Here is a 24,230-nt window from a genome sequence, read left to right on the forward strand (position 1 = left end):
TTCTCCATGCTCCAGAATCCATAGGTATCTCCCTCCTTTCTTTGTGAAAGAAACTGAAGATGCCCCATGTGTCTTCTGTGGCTCTGCCTGTGGCTAGTCATTTCCATGTGGAAGTCACAACTGACTTCCTAGTGTGGGAACACCTTTGCTGCTTGTGCTTCTGTTGCTCTGTACACGTATGTATGTGTCTTGTATTGCAGAGTTTCCATTGCCTAACCTGTGTTCTGGTTCTTCCTTTTCTCCTTTGGTTTGTCCTTATTGAGAAAGGAATGGTTGAAAGATTGAGGGTTGAGAATTGAGATGAACATAGTGAGGGTAGATAAAGGCTGGTGACTGGTTTGGGTTTTCTATTAGTCAGAGAGCTGGAAATGCGCAGAGCACCGTGTGGCATGTAGACACCTTCATGAAGATAGAGTGAATTGGTCCTGCAGGTACTTGGCTCTTTGGCTTTTCTGACAGCGTAGAAAAAAATCACCTTCAACTTAGTGCTGAACTTTTGGACAGGTCAACTTAGCTGTCAGTCTTCTCACTCATTCCAGTGCCTAGTCTAATACTCAGGTAAGAGAGGTTGTAAACTGCATTCAAGGAACAGAATACCCATCCTAGGGATGAAAACGTGTCAGCACTCCAGGTGGCAATCTTGTCACCAAACTCTGATGCCCACTATATGTATATACATATACACACATATATATATAAGCTGTTCTCCAGTCTCTGGTTCACATTTTGCATGACTGAGTTTTCTTGTGGAACTCTTTGTTTCCAGTGTACCTGTAAGTAGAAATGGATCCATCTGTGCTCAGGGCTTTATTTCACTAAGTATACTTTAAGCTCTTCTTACAAAGCGATTCTGCATTATTTTTGACACGTACTCATTTTAGTCCTTTTTCTGTAGCTTTTACCAAAATTTTTGAAAAACCTCATTCTTTCTATCCAGAGACTGGTTGCTTCCTATGTCTGTGTTTCCTTCCATTGTGCACGTAACCATGATTCCTGCTGCCTCTTGCAGGGTCACGCTGTTGGCGCTTTGCACGCTCCTTCTTGGAGGATTGCTTCTGCCCGCCCCAACAGATCTGAGGCTTGTAACCCTTGGTACTTTGTGTTTGTTTTTGTTTTACCTCTAGAGCTTGAATTCACATCTGGCCTGTTCTAGTCTGCAGACAGAATGGCAAATTCTCACTGTTCTTTTGTAAAGTATTAATCATAGGGTGTTTTTAGAGCTTCTGATCCTTGTTGTGATGTGATCTCAAATTAAATATTCCACAGGCCCTCCAAACCTGTATGTTGAACATATCTGTCTCAAAAGAGTAAGAAATTAATTTAAAGCTTTTCCCCTTAGGAAGCTTTTATAACAAGTAGTATCTCTCAGAAGTTGAAGTTTCAATGCTCTTTATGTTTCTGTAGTGCAGTTGTGTACTTGCACTTCTTTATGCAGCTGTCAGCTATGAAATAAACCCAGTTCCTCTGACCAGCAACAGTGAGCTTCCATCATGAAGTTATGTCTTGGTGCCTGTAGAATGCTCGCTAGTCAATGTTTAGGAAATGAGCCATTGTCATGATGCGGAATTCAGGTAAAATTTGTTTGCAGTTTGGAGTTTGAACACAACACGTATTCTCCAGGCTACCTGTGAAACAACATGAATTGTCAGGAAGGGCTTTTTTTAAAAAAAAAAGTCCCTGGCATCAAAGGCAAAATAGGCAGAAGTGATGTCTGCCCAATAAACTCTAAAAAGCGGAGGGGATTGCTGATCTATGGGTTAGTCTGGAGAATCTGGCCTTTGCTTCCAGCAAGGATTGCAGTGCTGCAGTGTTGGGAGAAATGATGGACAAAACAAAGAAGCGGGTGTGAAAAAACAAGGTTAAAACCAGTCCTCTACATTGCCGATCCCAAGAACTTCTTGATGTCAGTAGACGTTTGTCTATGTCCAGCAGACAAATAAGTTAACAACAGACGATAGGAAAGGGAATGGCGTGACTTAAGCAGTAACATGACAAATTCATACGAAGAAGCTGTACGTTCATAATAATGAACAGGCAAAGAGGAAATGAGCTTTGTAGAAGGCTGTGCCCCATCTTGATTCAAAGGAGAAAAATCTAAGCAGAAGGCTCAGCAATTTGCCCTCATGCTGTAGCAAGATCAGAAGAAATTAGATGTGTTGGCGACACACACGAATAATGCGAGTTCTCCCAAAGTAGTGAAGATGGCCACAGAATGGTAACATCGGCTAAAGGTATTAACACAAAGAGGTGGGAAGATGAAGATGATGCAGTAGGAATGTGGTAAAGGGCACATTGCATGCCAGTCCCAATAGGTCAACACATTTTGTGGAAAAGATACAGGACTAAGGATTTGATATATCCCCCCGCCACCCCCACCAAAAAAAAAAAAAAAAAAGAAAAAAAAAAAAAGAAAAAAGCTGTTAAACCATCCCTAAACTTCAAGGTGGGAGCAGAGGTTTTGGTCTGGTAAGGAATAGCTTCATGTATCTACTGAGATAGCACACGTCTAAAGCGGTAGGTGTATCTGTAGTCCCAGCTACGTTACAGACGTTTTCATCAATAAAACATCCATTTAACTTTAGAAGCATGGAGTCGTCTCAAACTAACTGGTGTCACGTTTTAGAATACACCATGATACATCTGTTTAGCATGAAAGATCACATCCTGATGGCTGAATGAACTTACGCTGAACTGAAAATAAGAATACTTTTACTTGTGAATGATGGACAACATGTATGCTATACCGTAGTGAAGTGTACACAGCTTACCAGCTCTGTCTGTAATAATGATAATGGATATATGTAAAAAAAATCACAACCCCACAAAAACAATAGGCTGTGACAGAAACATCAGTAGCCATCGGGGACTGAATATATGTTTCTTTTTAAATCATCTTGCCAAAGAAATGTCTTCTTCATTCCTTTCTATTTCTGTCCTTGAATAAAAATTGAATTCATGCAAGGTGGCAGGGCAGCCACCGAAATGCATAACCTGTTCTGCAGGTAAGATATGGGAAGAAAAATAATTTGTTTGTAAGAAATTCAAACCCTGCAAGAGAGATTGAAGAGAGATGCAAGGAGACCTTTGTTTGCTCTGCGTGGCTGTTCTACTCTTTTGTCAGCCAAGCCCAGGGTGACAAGTTGTTGACTCAAAAGGCTCTGCAGGAATGTTAAATGCTTATCGTTATTTAATACTTACGCTCTATTAAGTGACAGCCTCTTTACATCTTCAAAACGCTTTTCAAGCATGCACTAGTTTGCAAGGCTGGAGGCTGCTCTTTTTTACAGGCAGGCCTTGAGGTCTTACTTAAATCTGGCAGTGGAGCTGGGCTGGGGAGGAGTTCCAAACGGAGTTTCTGCTTGCACTGGTCCCTGCTCGCTCGCGGTGGCACAGACACCGTCTCAAATACGTTGGCTCACTCGGGGGGTTGTGGCTGGTGAGCAGAGGTCCCATTTTACCTGTGATTACTGAGGGTGGTTCATTGAGAAGCTCTTTTATGAAGCTGTTGGCATACAAACTAAACAAATAGCTCCTGGGGTCCCCACAGGGCGATCCTGCAACTTTCCTGCTGGTTAGGGGAAACCTAAAACTCTTTGTTTTCGGGGCTCAGGATGAAGTTACATTTCATTTTTGATGTTCACCCTGAATAAATGTCATTATGTTACTCCAATCTCTTACTGAGAGCTTCACAGTTCTTACTGAACACTGAAAACAGTACGCTTTCCAAAACCCTGTATTGAAAAGTTTGGAAAATTAACTATCAATAGTGGTGGAGTTTGGGTTTGATTAGTGTCTGAGTAATAAATATATTTAAAAATCGGGGGTGAAAATTTACCCCTCAAAGTCAGACAGCCAGCTCCCCCGCTTTAAGCATGTTGAATTTAGAGAACTATAACTTTAGGAAGTCTGTGACTTCTATACTTCAGTCTCTGCTGAGGAGCCTAATTTTAGGCCCTTCTCTTTCAGTCTTAGCTCTAATTATTGTATACTCCTTTTTTCTTAGATTTGGTCCCTCCTTTGAGTTCTGTGACATATTCTGAACGGTTTTGCTTGCTTTGTTTTGCAGCTAACCTTCAAATTGCTGTAATCTGTTCAATGTTACATGATTATTTCAGCTTAGAATATCTCCACCACAGAATTCACGTGCTTTATAATTAAGAAACATTCGTAATGAAAAACTAGATCCAAACAATGAAAGACAAGGACAAGACTTGATCATACAGCTAGGGGAAAAAACAGCAACACCCCAAACCTCACTGTATTAGAGCTCTATTTTTTTTTTATGTATTTAGTTCATTGTTTTCGTCATCAGATGTTCTTTTTTCCATCTTCGTCTTGCCAGCAAGGCAATATTTATGCTTCAGACATACTTTGGAGAAACTGTAGTTTTTGCAACACCTGTGAGGCAAGAGGCCTCTTAGACCTCTTGCAACAACCCTTGCTGTCCATTTATGCTGAAAGAAGAAAATGTTAGCTCGGCAGAAATCAGCATGAGAATTTAAGACAGTTAAGGTACACTGAAGTCTTTTATACCCATAAATTCAGAATTTTTCACTTAAAGGGCTTGCATTTTTTATGAATAGATACTTAGTGTGTAAAAGTCAAATACATTCAGCACATGATGAAAAATACCTTTTTTAAGAAAGAAGTCGGACTGCTAGAAAATATCCATAACACTAGGAAAATATCAAATTATGTGACAGTATTTGCACATTTTTGAAGCGTGACCAAATAACGTATCACTCGAAGCATTTCCCTACCCTCTTGTTGTTTTTTCCCCCCTGGAGCTGGGAGGAAATGGATACTACACACCCACCCATTCACAAAAATCCTGGCGGGAGGCCAGCTTCCCTCTTTCTCTTCATCCGTGAGCCAAGCTCCGGTCGCTTTTCCCCTTCTCCTTGCTTACTCCCCTTGGCGCTCGCTGCCTGCCAGGTTTGTACCCATTTCAGCAACAGATGAGCTCGATGAGGCCTCCTCGCAGAAGTCCCCCAGTATTGCTCGTTATCCACACAGATCCTCTTCCCCATGCTTCCAAAAACATGCGTTTATGCAGGACTTTGGCTTGTTGGGGATTTTTTCTTTTCTTTTCAGCTGTTACTTTATCTCCCGATCCTCCTTCAACTTTCTCTGTGTCTGTTGTTTCAGAGCGTCTGTACTGGCGTAGGCTGCTGCCAGCAAGTGAGGGGGGAGGAAAAAAAAGTTCAAAAGCCCTTGCACACATCCGTGTGCCAGATCTTTGCCAATACCTCTTCTCCAGCTGGTCTGGCAGCAAAAGTAATACCTGTTATGGCGGGAGTGGCTGCTGCATCCCCTCCAGATGCCGTGGCTGGAGCAGCGTGGCAGGATATAAACGTGCAGTTTGACATGCCAGCACCTGAGGGTTTGAGACTGAAGCTGTCAAATGAAAAGCAGTGTGTACTGAATTGTCCCCATAGTGATTCTCAGCTGCTTTGGGAATGTGGGTTTTGGATCATGTCCAAAGTCTGGGGTGTTTTTGGTGGGTTTTGTTTTTTTTTTTATTTTTTTTTTCCTTTTTTCTGTGGTGGGGTGAACACCATATGAAGAGGCACTGGCGTGTTAAATAGAGAACATAGGCCGGAAGAGCTCTTCCCAGCAGATACCTCTGTATTTTATTTGATGGGCTGGAAACTCCCTGGCCTGCTTCAGCCTCCAGTCTGCTGAGGGCTGGTAAGGTATGAGCCTCCATAGGAGGGTGAATGTGTCCGTATATGTCGAAGAGTGCCTGGCGCAGCCGTGCACCCTTTGAGGTGCTGGCTCTGCTCACTGCTGCCCTGGGAGCCTAATTAGTGTTTAGCATCCTGCCAACCTCAGTTGGGCTTGTTCCCTCTTACCCTTAGAGCAGGGGGTTAGCACGGACCCTGTGAGTCCGTCACAGTCAGAGGTGGGGCTGGGGCTGGTGCCCGCCAGCTCAGGTCAGGTGCTGATGGTGGGCACCGTGGAGGCTACCCCAGCTCCGGGCTCACTGCCTGAATAAACAGGCCAGGGCTGGAGCTGCGATGCCAGTTTGTATGAGCACTTCTCCGCTCTTCCTGGGGCCTTGTGAACCAGACTGGGCAGATACAGTGCAAGTATGGCTTCACTCATGCAGGTCAGTGGCTCCAGACTTCTTGTCCTGCTCCACTGTTTCTGCTGTACTAGCAAAGGTGGGGGCTGTGGTGAGGGAATGGGAGAGGGAGTTGCCAGAGCAGAGGAGAGTGGCAGGGGTTAGTCTGAGAGACAGCTTAGTTGTCATTGCTGTTTCTGGGCTGTGGGAGCACACCAGATCATTGTGTGGCTCGCACATGGGAGATGCAGGTCCCAGACCTCAGGAGAGCTTTGCTGTTCTCTGGTGTCTGCACGTGCTGATCACATCTCTTGCATGCAGACAAAGCCTCAGTGGGCTACTCTGTATGTGTACCAAGTGTCCGTGGTCCTGGTGCTTTCCTTAATGAACTGAATACGCAACTCAGTGCTTGACAAGGCTGCTTTGGGTTGGTGAAATTCCTTCTTCTGCCAAGTGTCCGTCAGGTTCCCAAAAAGTCCTTATGTTCAGAGTCTGCTGCACACTTTGGGTTTGTGTAAGCAAGGTGAGTGAACTGGGTTCTCAGTCAGACCTTCTTACCATGCACACAGCCAGCCATTGGTGCAAATCAGGAGTTATGCACGCCCCCTTAATGTAGCTCTCGTTTCAGCATGGTCTTCATGCTCCTCCTTGCCTGCCAGCTCAGCGCCAGGGAACTGCCCTCTGCTTAAGGCACACAGCTTTGAGCCAGGGATTTCTCTCTGCTGAGCTCACATGCGCAGGAGAAACACCATCCCCTCGTGAGCCAAGAACTTCAGTTAAGAACAAACTTAATTGGGGATTACTTACAGAGGGTTTGCTGCCCCCCTGACTCCCACCCCATTATGTGCAGCTCGGGAGAGGAGGAAGCACGAGGCTCTTGTTTTCTCTCTGAGCCTGTGTCTGAAAAGGAGACTCTCCCTGAATTTTTAAATTTTTTTTCAAAAAGCAAATTCTACGCCAAATCTGTAATCAGATACAAATAGGAACAAACGCCAGAAGCAAAGGCAGCCAAAGGGAGCTTTTAATCTTGAAAATCGCTTTCCCACCTGGCCAAGAAGTCCCTGCATGTGCCTGGCATGATGAGTCAGCCCTCCCCGAGTCGCCCGTGAGGGTCTGCCTGGTGCTCAGGTATTGACTCTCAACTCTGTTGAGTCCTGGTTGTTGCTGCTTCACCTTGACCTTCCAGAAATATTTCAGGTGAGCGGGGAGGAAAGGCATGTACCTCTTGTCCTGAGGACTGACATGCCACGTCTGCCTGGGATGAAGCTTATAGCCTGGGTGCTTTAGGAAGTGGGGGTCCCTAAGACTTCTGCCAGAACAGACCAGCCTTGTGTGTGAAGGAGAAGGTGGTATTTTCTAGTCCTTCTTTTGGTCTCAGCTTCTACTGTACCTCATCATAGGATCAAGTACTGCATGCCAGTTTAAGGTTTGTTGTTGGCAATTGTCTGTTGTTGGTTCCCCCAAGTTCTACCCATGATGTACTGATGAATCTGTAAGCCTATGAAAAATAGCTTTCCAGCTCCTACCTGCTTTAACCATTTGGAACTGTTCAGCAAGTTCTGGAGATCCATTTTAGTGAACTGAGGAAAATGCTAAATGTACTTGTTGCTGCTTTATAGCCTTGATCGTGTTTACACACGAGAAAGGGACAAGCCCCTCTTCCTTGCTCTTCATCTGCAGTGAAAGGCAGCTTGTGCCACCATTATTGTAAACATCAGTGAAGTGTTGCCATCTTGGATTGACTAATGAGAATATGTCACCAAGAGGAATCTAGGAGCAGAGGCTATTGTTGATGCTACTTGTTCACATTCCTCTATCAAGAAGGCTGCTGAACTCAGGCGTGATTGAGAGTCTCTCGAGGATGACCCTGGGCTTGGGCATCAAGTGAGAGGTCATTTTTTCCAAAGAGATGTCACCTCAAGTTAAACACTTGGACAAGACAAGCCATGGTGATCTCTCATGGAGCTAAAACAGAGACCTGGATTTCTTCAGTGAATGCTTGTTACGTATTTCACTCTTTAAAGTACATTCATGAGATGCTTGCTGGAGTTGTTCTCTTTAGCTCATTTGAGGTTTTTATTGCTGCAGTATGGGTAGATGAAACGAAACTAATTGCAGACTGCTCAAGTAAAGAAAGGACCAGAAATCACGCTTGCAGAGAAGGATGAGATGATGCTTTTGCTGTGTTGCTAGGACTCTTTTCTGTGTTCATGGGTCAGAGGATGCATGATTTCCTTATCTCTGAACCGACTCCTCCATGGAGCTCGTATGTTTGTGGCAAAAGGGTGTACTGGATTTGGAAGGAAATCAGTAGTATGATGGCTGGTGCCTGAGGTGGAGCTCAGATAAACTCTGACACCTTGAACCACCAACCCAACAAAACCAGGTGCTGTTTGGGTAGGCCTAACTTCTTGCAGAAGCTGAGCGAGATCACTCCAAGAAATAAAACTTAGGAGGCTTCTTTTAAATAGCAGGACAGGCTGGTGCATCTCCTCCTTGATTCGGGTGATCAAACAGAAGGTAGAACTGGGACTTCTACATGCAAATTATTCTTATTTTGCTATTAATAATATATGAAATAAATATGTGCAAAAAAGGAATAGACAATGTTGTTGTCTGTTAAGTCTGGTACAACTTCAATTTATTCTTACCAAAGATGCTTGAAGGAGAATGGCCAGGCAAATTTCAGCTAGTAGCTGAATGTGCTGGAGAGCCAAAAACTGTAAAAAAACTTCTGTAGAAGTGGTCTGTTTCAAGTTGAAGATTGAGGAATGGCATAATAAAAAAGAAAATGGTTTTTCCCCTTTTTGTATTAGAAAAGCCTCAGGCCATAAACGTCTTGAAAGAAATAGATTTGTTTTGTTTTACCCTTCTGAATGGATCAGAGTTGCTTGAAAAATTCATATGGTTTGTACATAACCCACAAGAGCAGTAGGGTTTATATTCCTATTTTTAGTATCGGTAAGTCAACCAGCTTGGTACTCTGGGAAATCCCCAACTCCTGGCACCTAAAGGTTAATATTATCAGCTCTCCAGGAACTGGTTTAGAAGATATTTTAGTTCCATTAGCTCAGCTTGTGTTATCAGTTGTAATAATAATAGTGAATTTATTGCTGGTATTATCGTAGCCCCTCAAAGAGCTGTATAAGACCGTTATTTTCTCTAGTTCATGCTGAAACTTAGGGGTTTTTATTTCCACTTTAAACCTAAATTCAGCCTTTCCACTAAAATGCTCAGAAAGGATCTTTCTACCTCACATCTTTTTAGTGTGTTTTGTGTTTAATTTTAGTGAACAGTCCTCACAAACCCAGACTGTAGTCTTAAAGCAGAACGTAGAATAATCCTTGACTCTTAATAGAGACGACAGAAAATACCCTTTATAGAGGAAGCATCTGTTTAGTCAAAAAATCATTGATATGTGATGTGCAGTTCTGGTATGGACCAAAACCTGTGCAAACAACTTGAAAGATGATCACAGTTAAAACCCACAGATTTTAATGCCGACAGATACTGTTTGTAACAGAGATGCACTGTTTTGCCATCTCCAAGTATCTAGGTGTTCAGAATAATAACTTTGTGTATGTGAGCATGCAGAACACTTGCATACCTGTTGAAAGATTCTGTACCTACGTACCTGCTCATGTGTGTTTTTGTTGGATCTTGTTATTTGCTCATAGGTTATGAAACCTGGGGGTTTCTCGTTTTCCAGCTTTTCTCTGCAGCCGTAACAGCTGGAAACATAAATGTGGTTTTTTTCAATGCGTTTTTTTTTCTTTTAAATGAAAGCTGAGATTCTTACTTGGTCACATGGACTGAAAAGACTGAAGCTTTAAAAAAAAAAAAACACAATTAAAAAAGCCAACACTGAAAAGAAAAATAAGACTCGTGATAAAATCACAAGAGCTGGCTGCACTGACTCCACTGAAATTAATGATAAAGCAGTCATTGACTTAATGGGACTTAGTTTCATCCTGAGAACGAAAACAAGTGAAAATTGTGTTTTGAGTCACTGCGAGGTTAAAGTTATGCTGTTGCTGAGGTGTCCTAACCTTCATATCCATGCTTGACAATACTTGATTCCCCCTAATAAAAATGTTACCTGTTCCTCTCCACGTATAGGAAAGTTGGAATAACTTCAGCACTCTCACAACTTGTGAACCCTCACCATACAGCCAAGCGCAGTCAGTCCCTGCTTACAAAATCCTGAAAGGTTCTTAGATTTTTGGTGGTTTCTTTTTGCTTGAGAATGGATTGAAGAGTATGCGGATAGCTGATAAGTTTTTTTGGAGGATGTGCTAAAATTCTGGACATACCATGAGTCTGTGCTTTGACTGATGCCAAGAGATGCCATCCAGATAGCTGCTGTGATCACTCCAGCCATGACGGTAGTGATGGAGGGATGGAGGTGGTGGGAGTGCTCTTACTTGTGATGGGCTGCCCCGTGTCCTGTCCCTCAGACATGCAAATGCCAGTATTTTGATTAAAACTTATCAGTTGGCACCAAGTGGTAAATACAGCAGGGAGTAACAGCAGACTCTTCTGGGGCTGCTTTGCTCTCTCGAGGGTGTATTCCCTGTGTGGCGGCGAGCATCCCCGGGAGCCGCAGGGACGTGCACAGGGGAGGGCAGGAGACAGGAGCCTCCTAGCACTGGCTGCCTTCCATCACCTCTCCTCTCCATGTACGGTTGTCTTTTTTCTTCCTCCTCCTTTTATACTGGTTTCTGGTATTCAAGCGTATGTCATGCGCTCCCGAGGCGTTCGAACCACCTTGTGTATTTTGTATGGGAAGAAACAGCTGAGCACTTTAACTAGTGATTTGTTGGCCGTGTGGTTTTCTCGCTCAACTCTCTGCCGTGTGCCGATTTAATGACTCGGCTACATAGTGATGGAGGTGAAGTAACCGGTCCATGGCTAAGGGTAAAACTTGCTTCCTTTTGTGGAGCCAAATATGCCAAAGCAGGCTACCAGAGCTGCACTGCATTTCCAGTTTAGCAGGTTTGGCTGATGTTACTGACTTACCACCGAGTTTATTATTGTTTCATAACTCACCCAGGGCTGGCAGCAGACGTTTTGGGCTTTCTTTCTTTGCCCGTGCGGTGCTGGCGATAGTCATCGGGGCTCTCAGCCCTGCAGATAATCTCTTCAGGGTTATCATTGACTTACAAACAGACGCGTGAAGTGTTTGTGAAAAGGCTTTTGAAGTGGCATTGCAGGCGGATGCTGCCCGGAGCTGCAGAGCAGGCGGTGTTTACACAGGGGCAGAGGATTTCTCTGCCCGGCGTGGTTCTCCTCAAGTGCTCGTATTCTGCGGCTACACTGTTTGCCTTTCTAATGAAGTGAACTGTTTGTTTGAAATATGTGGTAGAAGGTATTTAAACAGGGACTAAAGTAAACTTTTGGGTTGTTCAAATAAGCCGTGCATATCTGGTTTGTGAAATGAAGGAAAACAATTTGGCTGCAGCTTACCTCTGGGAAGGGCAGTTAGGAGCTGTTTAAATAATGAACTGGGCTGTGGTGGATGTCACTGCAGCCTCTTACGGGCCTTCGGCGATGTGCTGCTGCTCATGTAGGCATTCCTTGGGATGCTGCCCCGACAGAGCTGGAAATTACTGTCGTTATTTAAAAAAGGGGATTTATTCATTAGCTGCGAAAACTTGGGTACATTCATATTTGATTAAAACCAGTCCAATTAGACAATGGACCGTTGAGAGCCAACATATGCTATTGCCTTTATAACGTCATTAGTAATCCAGAGTCCCCACTTTGAAATCAGATCGTGCCCAAGCGCGCAGACATCTGTTTCTGCCTAGCCAGATGGGGGTCAGCAACATAACTTCAACTGCTGATCCTCATTGTGGAGAGGGGAACGGGAATCCCAGGAAGGTAGTAACAAATGAACTTGGATCCCGCTCCTGGCACGGCACAAGGTATCGATGGCTGATAAAATGCTTGGAACATGCACTGCAGAGTAAGAAGTTTCTGCCTAACCACAAGAGGAAGTTTAGAGAGCAAAGGAGAGCTGGGAGAAGTGATGCTTTTTGTGGCTATGGCACTGCAGTTTGTCTCGGGGAACCTCGCTGCTGTTCCCGGCTTCACCACAGTTCTGTCCCCAACAGGAGCATCAGTCGGCTGCGGCACCACATTTCTCAACAATGACTGGCAGAACGGAGATCTTGATCAGCTCTGTCCCTAACAGGAGCGTTAGTCGGCTGCGGCACGACATTTCTCAACAATGACTGGCAAAAGGGAGATCTTGATGGTGGGGAGCGCTTTTCACCCCCTGCTAGAGCACAGAACAATTCAAACCGGTCACGTGGGGACTTCAGGAGCAGAGATTTCCAGCCCTGTCCAATAGAGACCATATGTTTCCATCCATCACTGATATTTTTTGGTGGAGAAGAAAGCGCCAAGTTGGTTGGGACTACAATGCCACATCCTCTGGCATTGTTCCCCTGAGCATTCTCCTCTGGAGCAAGGGGAGTCACAACGCTTCAAACTCCTTCGGTCCAGCATAGAGATTAAAACAAACAAAAAGTCCTTATCCTCCCGGAGTGCAATAAATATGCTAGAATTTCAATAGGATCTAAACAAGCGACAATAGTAGCATTAAGAGCTGGCAAAGCCTTTGATGTTATTGACCAGAAAAGGACTGCTGTCGTCTCTGTCATGAACATTTAAACTTTTGACCTCCAACCTTTGTGTCAAACGGCTTTTCCATATGGAGGGTTACTATACCTCTCTGAGTGCCGCTGCATTTAGTAGAGCATCAAACACTTCACTGGCGGGAAACTGATGCTGAATGTGTTGGAAAAGCTCCAAGATAGCCAGAGGGTGGGACTGAGGAGAGCTGCTGTCTCCTCTGCTTCTGCCGGAGGGTAAGTGAAGTCCCCCGTGAAGTTCTCCATTTTCCTGCAGCCAAATTGTGTCTGAACTCTGCACAGAGATGCAGAAGAGAGGATTGCATCTCAGGGTGCACAGGCATCTTAAGTTATTTTTATTACCACTGTGTGCTTGACATTAGCTGTAGACCAAAGCCCTCTTTTGTGCAGTGTGTTGTGCAAATGTACAACTGAAAGCTGGGCTGTTACAGGCTTGGGAAGTCTGCTGCTTGTGCCGCGCGGCTGTACAGGCTGGATCTCGCAGCTCGGGCACTGCTCTTGGTGATCTGCTGGCTGAGTGTCAGGGGAGTGGGTTTGCAGCCGTTTTGGCCTTGGGGGAACATGTCGGGAGCATGCAGAGCATGAGGGGCCATACTGGTCCACACCACAGGTCTTTCTAGCCTGGTGTGCTTTCCAAGCGATGACTAAAAGCAGATGCCCCGGAGTCAGTGTAGGAACAGGGCAGGTGACTCTGCTCTGCTTTTGCTCCCAAGCACTCTCCCAACTTCCCAAAATTTGCAGTCCAGGAATTCCCTGGTCCATAAGTGGTTTCTACACATTTGCATCCTTATTGTATTTCTCTTCTGTGCCTTTCCCCCTGAGGCCATTTAAACTTTCAGTGCCCGTAGCCTCCTGCGGCAGTTGGTTGTGTTTAGCACCATTGGCTTCTCCTCTAGGATGTAAAGAGAAGAATGAAAAGCAGTGGCCTCCTCTTTAATGCCCCCTTACCCACCCAGGAGTGCAGAAGAACAGTCCTTTCCCACTGCTCTCATGTTTGTGTGGCTGTGCTCCACCTAATTCTACATTTTCTCCCATCTAGTCTTTTAATCACCAAGCTGAAGAACGTTGATGTGCATAGGCAGGTAATGCAACTTTTTCTCTGGTCCGTCTGGACCAGCAGCTGAAGAAAACAGTGCTGTTGTAATCATCTGTGGTGGTGCCAAAAAGCTCAGTCACAGACTGAGGCCCAGTTGTGGTAAGCGCTGTAGACAGGTGATGTAAAGATGGAAACTGCCCTGAAGAGTTTGCTTTTGTGCTGTTGCTATGCACAGTTTTCCGTTTCTCTCATTAACAGGAGTGTTTTGCCTACCTGGTGAGGCTGGACCTACCTGTGCAGTCCATGGCGCTGGAGTCCTAGCAGTGAGGCTTGTGCAAGTAGGATGCAGCGTGGGCAGGAGAGCTCAGGAGATGCGGGAGTTGGTCCTGAAGGCAGGTGCCCTCTGCAGTCGCGTGCGCCTGCTCCGCAACTCTGATGCAACCAGGTGCGGCGGCTGGTTTTGACGCATCACGCTGCTAACTCGGGACTGTCTTCACAGGGCATGAGGACCATGAGTGTTCACTGAGCTGAGGAAGGACCATGAGCATTAGTTGAGCTGAGGCTGTTGACTGATTTTTTTGATTTATGTTTTTAAACGGGTAGGCTCAGACATATGTGCCCTTCATCTCATTTCTCAGCCGTGGTGCTAGCCGTAAGTGGGTGATGTAGAGGCTTGGCCGCTTCTGGTCAGCAGCACTTAGTTCCCAAAGCAAGGTGAGTGTAGGCCAGATCCTGTTGCTATGTCTGCAGAGAACAGGAGAAGGGGTGAAGGTGTTGATACGACTTTGTGAGAAACTTCCCGTATGCTGTAGAGAGAAAAGCCCTCTACAGGGAAGAGGAAATGGGGGTATCCTAACAGTAATCCCCCAAACCGTACAAAAAGCGTAGTTATATCTAAAGCTGATACTGTCACCCTCTGTCTCAGTAAAACGAAACAAAGAACTTGTCTGTAAAGAAAAACAAAAGAAGGTTGTAAGCAAAACCCAAGAAAGATTCATAAAGAAAGAGCAGTTTTCAGCAACTGAACCACTCTTTTTAAGGAATTAAAGAAATAATGGGTAGTGGATAAATGACTGTTATTCTATCTCTTCGTTGGGACTGCTCACTGAAGAGGGTCAGCGTGCCTGCGGAAGGACATCTCCACGTTAACAGTGACCAGACGGAGGCACAGAGAAGTGACGTCATTTGACTGTGGCCCCTTTCGTTAAAAATACTTGCCTTGGAGGTTGGCTTGAAAAAACTCCAAGTGACTGGAATATCGACAATATGACATTCTCAAAAATAGGCTGAATGAGCACTTAGGATAAATGTCAATATGGCAAATTAAGGGAACTCGCCGTGCTTTCCATCTTCAGTGAAGATCTGAAACAGAAAGTACCCAGCATAAAAATGAGAGATAGGGGAGAAACTCTTGTAAGAAGCTGAGGGAGGACAAGGGAACAAGGAGGAAGAAGACAACTTCAAGTCAGGTATTTAGAAATGTCAAGAAGTAATAACCAAGACCCAGTTTGTGTTGCTTTTACTTGGCTTGAGCAGTGCCCATTTCTCCAACAACCTCCTAGGTAGGGTAGTTCACGACCACGTGATGAAGGCACTGTCTCGTAGTGGGAAAATGAAAGGTAATGTTATTTGAGACTGTGTATAAGCAACAAATACCCCTACTGGAAAGAGAAATTTGCAGAACTAAGTTATATGTATTAAAAATTACTAAGGCTGCCTCCTCCTAAAAAGTGTCTTGTCAGCCTATGTGAAAACCTGATGCCCAAGAGTTCGGGGTTAGCAACTGTATAACTCTTCCAAGCTGGAAGAAACTGAGGGAGCAAAAACAGGTGACTGTGATTAATTTAGAATATGGACATGGAGATTAAAGGATGCAATAAAAGTATATTATCGAGTGGCCTGACAGCACATGCGATAACTGCTCATCTGCAAGAGCTTGAAGAGTGTAAACACCACAGAAGGAGAGTAATTGCTAAGGATCGTACAGAGAGAAGTGAAATAATTATGAATATTTGGATGAAATTTTAAAAAATCAGGTTGAACAGCAGGGAAAAAGAAAATCTCTCGGAGTGTTCATCTGATTGTGCATCCCATAGAATCTGAACTGTTTTAATATCTAAAAATAGACATAAATGATCTAATTATACTTTTCCCTCTCTAATTCCTATCATGCCATAAATTACTCATCAAAGCTGCTAAGTATAACCTGTTTCCAAGACTTTCACCCTGTGGTCCAGACCTTCAGCTGCTGGAAATCTGTTTAGCTACAGTAATTTTCATTATGCTATACTGACACCCAACTGTTCAAGGCTTGGCCTTTCAAATAGCTTTTAAACTTGATTTTGGTATGAGAAGAGCATACGAGCCTCCAAAGCATCATTTAAAGAATGTTTGTAGACTGACTCACACTGCTGCTTCTTTATATATAAACTTCTAAGAATGTCACCAAAGCTGGTTGAGTTAACCTGACTTGACTTTATTTGTTCCCACATCAAATCAGCAGTAATACAAGGATATTTCTAGATTTTTTTTCTAGTTTCTAGCTTTCTGTTACCTCTGCTCAGTCATATTTGCCTTTGCACCTTACAGATATTTGTCATTGCTGAGTTAAGGTGTGCAGCTGATAGCAGGGCACTCGAATGCTTTCCCTGAGCTGTGCAGAGCCATAGGAAATACGCAAGCTGGTGTGTGGCAGCTCCTTGTTCCCACTGGTCAGGAAGCCCACGTTAAACCTCTGCTTAGGAGAATTTTGGAGTTGAGAGCCTTGCTGTAAAATTCCTCCTTTAGTTCTCTGCAGTGTGGATCAGGATTTATTTCTTTTATAATCTTTTCATTTCCGTAGTTTCCACTTTGTAACTCACCTTCAACCACTGGAATTTGCTGTGTGTTACAGAAACGGGTATGCACCTGTACACAAGTACAAATTATTTGTGTATATATTGTGGTTATGCGTCCAGTTACTGGCTGCTCACAGGGGAGCGAACACTGAGGATGTGAGCCTTCATACACACGTGTAATCAGAGGTGGAAAGCGTTCCGGAGCAGCTGGGTGAACCCACTTGCCTGGGTTTGTTGAGAGTTAAACATGGATGCTTGTTTTGTTTTCCATAACTCCTGGCGGGGGATGTTAAAGCAGTGGAGGGAGCACTGATGCATGGTGGTGTGAGAAGTAAGGGGGAGCAACGAACAGCAAGCGTCTTGCAAGGCAGACGCTGAATTATTCTTTCCGCTGCAGAGTCCATCAGAGGTAGAGGAGGGAGGGATTCCTTTTGTCAGCTTCCTGGCAGAGGGCAATTTGTCATTTTCTTGCGGAGACCACATTACAAAGTTTGTTAAGAAATGCTGTATGGGATCCAGAGGTTATGAAAAAGATGAGCTGTGCTGTACCAAGAGCCAGATGAGCTGTGCTGTACCAAGAGCCAGCTGCGTTAGATGACACAAGTTTCCCTTCAAATGACATGGTCACGAGGCTAAGATGTTTCGTCGTCATCATCTTTTCCTGAAAGAACGGGGCAGTGTACAGATGCTGGCTATATGCAACTGTTGCTTGCGTCCGTGAGGGTTTTCTAAGGTTGCCTATAGGATGAAGCAGCCAGTGTTGTTTGGGTGGAAGAAGCTACTGAGGTGGGATATTCCTGGTGCACCTCCACCAATTTGCTGTTTGTTCTTGAGCAAACTGTGCTGGTGGAGTGCCTTGGCTTTCCTTCTCTGAAAATGTGTTGTCCCCTGAGGGGGCTTGTGGGGCGGCAGTGCTGTGCCCCCCCGCTCACCAGGCAAGTTCACAACTGCGTGGTCACGGCAGCACAAGGAGTCTTCCTTCGCTTACTGGGGGGTCCATCCTGGTGGATACAGTCATTTGTAAGGCACTGGGCTGGGATGAATCACAAATTACGTGCTTAAAGAATGTGAGACTCTTCAGTCCAAGGCGTTTTGTACATGCGATGTATGTATTACCCTGCAAGTCTGTCTCTTACTACATGTTTTTTTTTTTTTCTTTTTGGATGGGCAAACGACAGGGAGAACTGGAGTCAGTTGAATGGACTTGAGGAAGTTTAGTTAGTATTCCAGAAGACAGTCCTGCTCCTCAGACAGCAGACTTGCAGTGACTGGGAGGAATAATAAAGCGTTCAAACTGAAATCAATCCAGCACTTATTTAGCCAATACCTGCAGCGCATTTGGCATATTGAAGACCTCAGTGCCAGCTGATGAAATAATTTCCAGCCACTTTTCTTCCAGCACACCAATAACTGCTGCTCCTTCATGTGTTTGGCATGACGGTTGTTGTGGAACTACCAAAAGCAATAAAACATGTTCCCACAAAGGGTTGAAGTTTACAAACTAAAAAGTGGTAAAATGGATGGCAGGGATCTAAGATGCCCTGAAGTCTTAATTTTCAGTTTTGCAAAGGTAGAAATTATTTTTCAGCCTTAACAAGAGGCACAGAGCTGGAGCTGGGCTCTAGTTTGTGAGGTTTGGCCTGGGTCGCCTGTGGTTTGTTTTTAAGAACCGTGTACAGGCTGTGCAAGCACAAGCAGAGGGTAGGGAGGGGAAGTCTAATCATGATTAATACACACAGACACATGGAAGGGATGCGATCTGATTGAAAATTGTGATTTTTATCTGAAAATGCGGTAACATACAGTAGATATAACAATAACATTTAGTGTTACTGAAATGGAGAGGACTTACCAATTAACAGTTCTTTTTCTCACTCTCCCTCCGTCCATTTCTCAGCTTTATCCATTTATTTGGTTTGGGGTTGTTTTTTTTTTCCGGTTTTGCCATGCCTTTTTCCTACCTAAAATTCCCTTACCTGTGAAGTCAGAGAGTGAGTGGTCGTGTCCGTGTCAATGCTGTGGTTGCTGCGCTGGAAGTGTGCGCGTGCATGCACACATGGACACACACGCGTGGCGAAGCCTCCTGAGATAACTGGCTGTAGCCCATCTGTGGATCAGCCTGCAAACAAGCAGTGCTTCGGATGGCAGCCAGCCACCCTGGGGCAGCAACCCCAGTCACCGTGGGGAGACTCTTCAAAGTGCACGACGTTAAGTGCACGTATTAACGTGTGGCTGTGGCTCAGTCATTTTTCTTCCTGATTAAAGGCTCTGTATAAACATACGTAGAGAACATAACTCACCCCTTTTTGAAAGAGAATTAAAAAACCCCCCAAAGACAACATGTGCTCTTACTGAGGCCTAACACAAGCTGTAATTAAACATAAATCCAAAATAAGATCTTTCCTTGGCAAAAAAGAACCTATTTCTTGCCATAAAACCTGGTAATACCATTAAGTTCAGCTCAGTTGAAGTGAACGTACATGAAGAAACAGTGGTGCCCTTGGGGACTCTGCAAACCTGAATATTAGAAAATTCCCATCTGGCGATCAGCTTATGAACCGAAGGAAGTGCAGAAATTTGCTGGCAAACTCTTCAAAACTGTTCTGCAGATTGAGAAGACATTAGCGAGGAGGCTGTGTTTTGCCTGATGCTGTTTCTGTTACATCTGGTGTGAAAGCTCGGTACCACCAAGTTCCGCGTCAAGTCCATCATGAATTTAAGCAGGGCGGAGATTTCGCCTCCAAGGAGGTTGTGCCTGAGATCAGAGTTCTGACACGTAGCTTGGTGAGCTGATTGTCCCGAGGACAGATCTGCTGAAACACGGCGAGAGCTTCCCATGTTGGGCTGGAGTCCTGGGTTTGCTTAGCCCTGGTCTCACCACACAGGTGCGGGCGTTGGGGCCACGCTGGGTGTGTTCAAGCCGATGCAGGCATTTTCTACGGTAGCAAATGTTTTCTTGACGTGCTGGAAAACACGACCTGTCACTTCAGCAGCCGTCTTCCTTGAGGGCTTGGCAGGAATCACAAGGTGCTTGAGCGAGTTGGTTAGCTGAGGGCAGAGTGTTTCACTAGCCTTACCACTGCAGCCGAACCTTCCAAACGTGGTGATCCCTGAACTAAGTGAGGCTTATTTGAGAGACTACAGAGTCTACAGAAAAGTCATCCTTGACTTCATTGAGCTTTGGAGCGGTTTGCCGTTGTCTCCAGTTGTTGCGCAGGATCTTTGAGCCAGCTGGCATCATCCGTGTTTCCACCAAGTCTTGCAGGGAGTTGCTGCTGCCTGCTACGTCTCATCAGAGTTCGGATCAGGTTGGCTGCTCAGCCACAGGGACGATAGCTGTCGTTTCTCCTTGTTCCCTTCCCTTGATGCTGCAGCAGAGCCCTGGGTTGCTGACTTTGAGAGAACGAGCATCAGCCTCTTCTTTTTTTACTGTATGGGAGTAATTGTAATTTGAGAGAGATGATCCTATTGACTTTAAGAAGGCAAAGAAGATTCCTGAAGAAGAAATAAAAAGGCACGTTTTACACAACAAAAAGTCAGCATAAATGGACCTATTTTCCAGAAAATTTCACAGTGCTGAAATTGATGAGTTTGTAGCATTTCAGGCAGTTACATCTCCTATTTTATTTGGAGGAGACCCTGTTAGCTATGCAGGAGACAGGAGAGCATCCGAAGGACGCTTACAGTAGCAGGCAGCAGAGAATTCAGAAGGCGGCAACAGCTACTGAATTCAGCGATGCGTGAGGAATGTGTTTAAATGTATTTCCAGTGCCTTGGCGTGTCCTTACAAGTTCTTGAAAATAGTGAAATTTAAGCACAGAATCAGATACTTCTGCTGAATTGGAGCTGAGGGCTCCAAATACACAGATGGCATCTGTCTGTCCCGACTCCTGTACTGTACGCTGATGTCAGGGAGTCTCTGCAAGGATGCAGTTGAAGGATTGGTCCAGGAATTTGCAGCTGCCTTTGGATGTCTGTAGGAAAACTGGCTGGCATACGCTGTGGTAGTTTGCATCTCAGCCAGAATTTTTAAGAAGTTGCAAATGGTAGTAAATAATTTCCCTAGCAGAATAGGAAGTTAGATTTTGTCGATTCGCGCTGGTGAGAGGAGTTCCTCTTTGCCAAGGGTAGCAGCTTTGTTCCTCACGCTTTAAATGAGAAACATGACAACGTCATTATAGTCAGAGCAGGTCTCCAGTTTTTACACTGAGTTGCCCCTTAGTTTTCTGGATAGGTAGGGCATCTCTCACAAGCGGCCAGGAGTCAGGTAGGTCCAGATTCACTTCCATCCTATGAGTAGTCTCCCTCGTTCTTTACTCAGCTACAGCATAAATAAGAGTGGCAGAATGTGCCCGTAATATTCTGATGGTGCCTTTAATGAAATAGTTACTGGGTGGGATATGAAAAAGCGATGTGAAACTGGCTATAGCCTGAGTTACTGCTTTACAAACTTCTTACTGTGTATTTCCATATAAATACATATCAACTGATTACATTTTTATGGCATTTCAAGTGAATTCTAAGTGAAGCCCTGGACGATGAGTGCTTTGGCAGGTCTCTGTTTGATCTAAGAGTCTTTCCATATAAATATTCAGTGCTCTTCAAAGTGGAGTGGTTTTGGACTCCCAAGCACGTAGAGTTCATTGCCTACCTCTGTGCTGAGGGCTGACCCAAGCACGGCAGTATTTGAATTCCCTCTGTTAAATTGACTCCACTAGTTCTGCGCATTATTCTCCCTGTCTCCCATTTAGCATGTTAGTCTGCTGACAGTAGAGTACACAGCACTTAGCAGCTGGTTTGTGGAACCATCAGTCAGGAAGTTATATGATAAATAGGAGGTAGCCAGGTTTAGTGGCACTTTATTCTGCTTCAGCAGTTTTAGCCTGGACTTTGGAAAAGTCATCATGTGGTTTTTCTTAAGGGTTGCAACAGGAGATGGCTACAGCGTGGTAACTTATTACACATACACTTGAGTTATGATGTTCACCAGCTGTATTGCTCATGTGTAAATAATAAACTGTGAGATGGATAATTATGTTGGGTTTTGATATGCAGCTCTGCTCTGGTCGGCACGGGGCTGATGGAGACAGCTCCCTGCGCCGTGATGGAGTACGGCTGTTTCCCAGATAGAAACTGCAAACAAGATGCAACCAAGATATACAGAGGACCTTAATGTGAGAGGACTCAAAAAGGTGTGCTTGGAGATTTATATCCAGCGTGGTAAATACAACTTGTTGGTGCTCTGCGCTGCAGAGGCCTCACAAAGGGGAATACCGTTTTTGGGTCATTTAATATTCATTTTCCATTTCCCAGGTAGGGGAAGATAGATGATCGCGTTCAGGAGGGTTAGATGGTGTTTCACTGCATGTATATTGGGACGGCTTTGAACAGGTAGGTGCTCCGGCTGGGTGAGGGTGGGACAGGGCGGAGGCTTGGCATCCTGGGTGGGATCGCTTCCCTCGGCCAGGCGGAGCCCGTCCTGTCTGACGTGAATAAGGGTGAGAAAAGCTCTGTGGTATTGGCTGTGCCCCCCAGACTCACTCTTCAGAAATGCGTAGAGCAGAGGAGAACTTGCCTGTTCATCTATGAAGGTGCGAGTGACTTCCTTCTTTGCTGAAAAAACGATGGCAGAGTTTTTATCGTAAAATGCCAGATATCTACTATAAAAACCTCCTCCCTTTGGCTTACACTGCTGTAGTCAAATGTCAGCGAAGCAGGGAACAGGGCAGGCAGGAAGATGCGCTGAAACACACTTCTCGTGCCCCCTTTCCCCTTCTCCACCTTGGTGGCTGCTGAGGAATGTGTTTCAGGGGGCGGCAGCAAGTGTCCTCCGCTGGCGTGATGACGGTGTGTTCACAGGGGCAGTGGTCATCTGTGACCCACTTTTACTCCTGCTGAAACCCAGGAGTGCTTGGTGTGGGGAGTGAAGCTCGTAGCAGATTGCATGCCAAGGTCCACCTGGTGCAGCAGAACTGGAATTAAAGCAGAACTGGAATTAAAGCTACCACGAGTTTGAGCTCCCAGTAGTCACAATTATTTTTCATTTACGATACCTAATCTCTGAGTCAGAAATGTGTCAGAATCTCTGGCAGAAATGTGCTGTGGCTGATCACATGCTGGTGATGTTTCACAAAATCAAGCCATGAAACCGGGCAGGCCCTGTCAGATGTTTCCAGATTTTCCTGAAATACTGGGAATATTTCCTCAGAATTGATGCGATTTCCCCATTTCCCCTTCATCCCCTCCTTTTACTCCCTCAGGGCCATGAGGTTTTTTCCTCTAGTTCTTTCTCCCACTTCAAAACGTAGTAATAAACCAACCCAACTTTTGACAAACACCAAGGGGAAAAAATGCTTTTTTTTTTTTTTTTTTTTTTTAACCATCTCTAGTTGACATGAGGGAGCTGCTTTCATGGATAACATAATCTAAGAGGAGCATTACATTTTGCTGAATAGGAAAGGCAGGGAGTACAAAAAAGAAGATACCTTCAACAGTCAGAAGACAAAACTGAAATAGCCTTAGTTTTACAGCCAGTGCATAATTCAAGTTTTCTTTCTTTCTGGAAGCATTTTAGTAAATCTGTGACATGAGCTAATGTCTGTACTTCTCAGCTTTTGATGGAAGGTAAACATATGACTTCATCCAAAGTGGCAATGGGGTAATAACTAGGCAGGATTGGTTTGTGTCGCGCCGCTGGAGATGCTCAGCGTCGCGTTTGGATTTGGAGCGTTTGGGAGGCAGCAGTGAGCGGCACGGTCGCTCAGCAATAGCCTCCTTCAGGCACACAAATCGCACCGGCATGCCGGTGTGGAGAGCTGTGGTCCATGTGCATTGTGTCCTCCAGAGCTGGGAGGCCCTGGAAAGCTGAAGTTGTGTCCTCCAGAGCTGGAGGCTCTGCTGCAGAAGCGATGGGGAGCTGCGGGGCGGGCTTGCTGTTGGCCCCTCGGTGCAGAGCCCGCGGGGACACATTCCCCCTTTTGTCAGCCTCATCGCTGAGGCTCTCTGGAAACAGCGGGGAACAGGAGCCCTGGCAGCTGCAAACCGCCCCCCCCCCCCCCCCCCCCCGTCCTGCGAAAGCCTTGGAGGAGATGGGGCAGGGGAGCTCACTGCAGCCATGGGTCCCGGGGTCTCCAGCTGTGGGGAGAAAGAAAGCACTCTGCCTTTTTAAGAGCGGTGTATGAAATGAGCCCCGCTGTCCTCAGGCATGTTCCTCCGGAGGCCGCCATCGGTGCAGAGCAGTTGAGCGCCTCCGATATGGACTTTCCCAATTGCATTTCCCTTTGAACTCCATTGTTTGATTTACTCCAGATAGTAATTGCTCAGCATGCCTCTTCAGTTTTGCTTTCCTTTGTAGGAGTGTGTGTACATCTCTGAGGGTATACTTTTTTTATTGCATTGTATTCCCTGCTTAGCCTTTTCATCCTGGGATGTTTTTTTTTTTTCTTGTTTTAATAAAAAAATCAGGAATGCTTATGAAAGTCTTGATGATCCTTTTGATCTGACACTTCACATATGGGCACATAATTATTTATTTAAGACTTCTGTATGTCCTTTTCCATTTAAGCTATAAAAAGAGAATATTAAAATTACTAAATACATATTCATGCAAACACCGTGGGCCAAACTGTCCT

The 24,230-nt window shown here is 45.0% G+C and overlaps 1 protein-coding gene across 2 annotated transcripts in view; it reads left to right on the forward strand.

The window, feature by feature from the left end:
* Positions 1–24,230, forward strand: part of GLI3 (GLI family zinc finger 3) — a 196,191-nt gene that overhangs the window by 77,906 nt on the left and 94,055 nt on the right. The gene's annotated exons all lie outside the window — the stretch shown is intronic.

Source organism: Opisthocomus hoazin, chromosome 4, assembly GCF_030867145.1.
Source record: "Opisthocomus hoazin isolate bOpiHoa1 chromosome 4, bOpiHoa1.hap1, whole genome shotgun sequence".
NCBI classification, from domain to species: Eukaryota; Metazoa; Chordata; class Aves; order Opisthocomiformes; family Opisthocomidae; genus Opisthocomus; species Opisthocomus hoazin.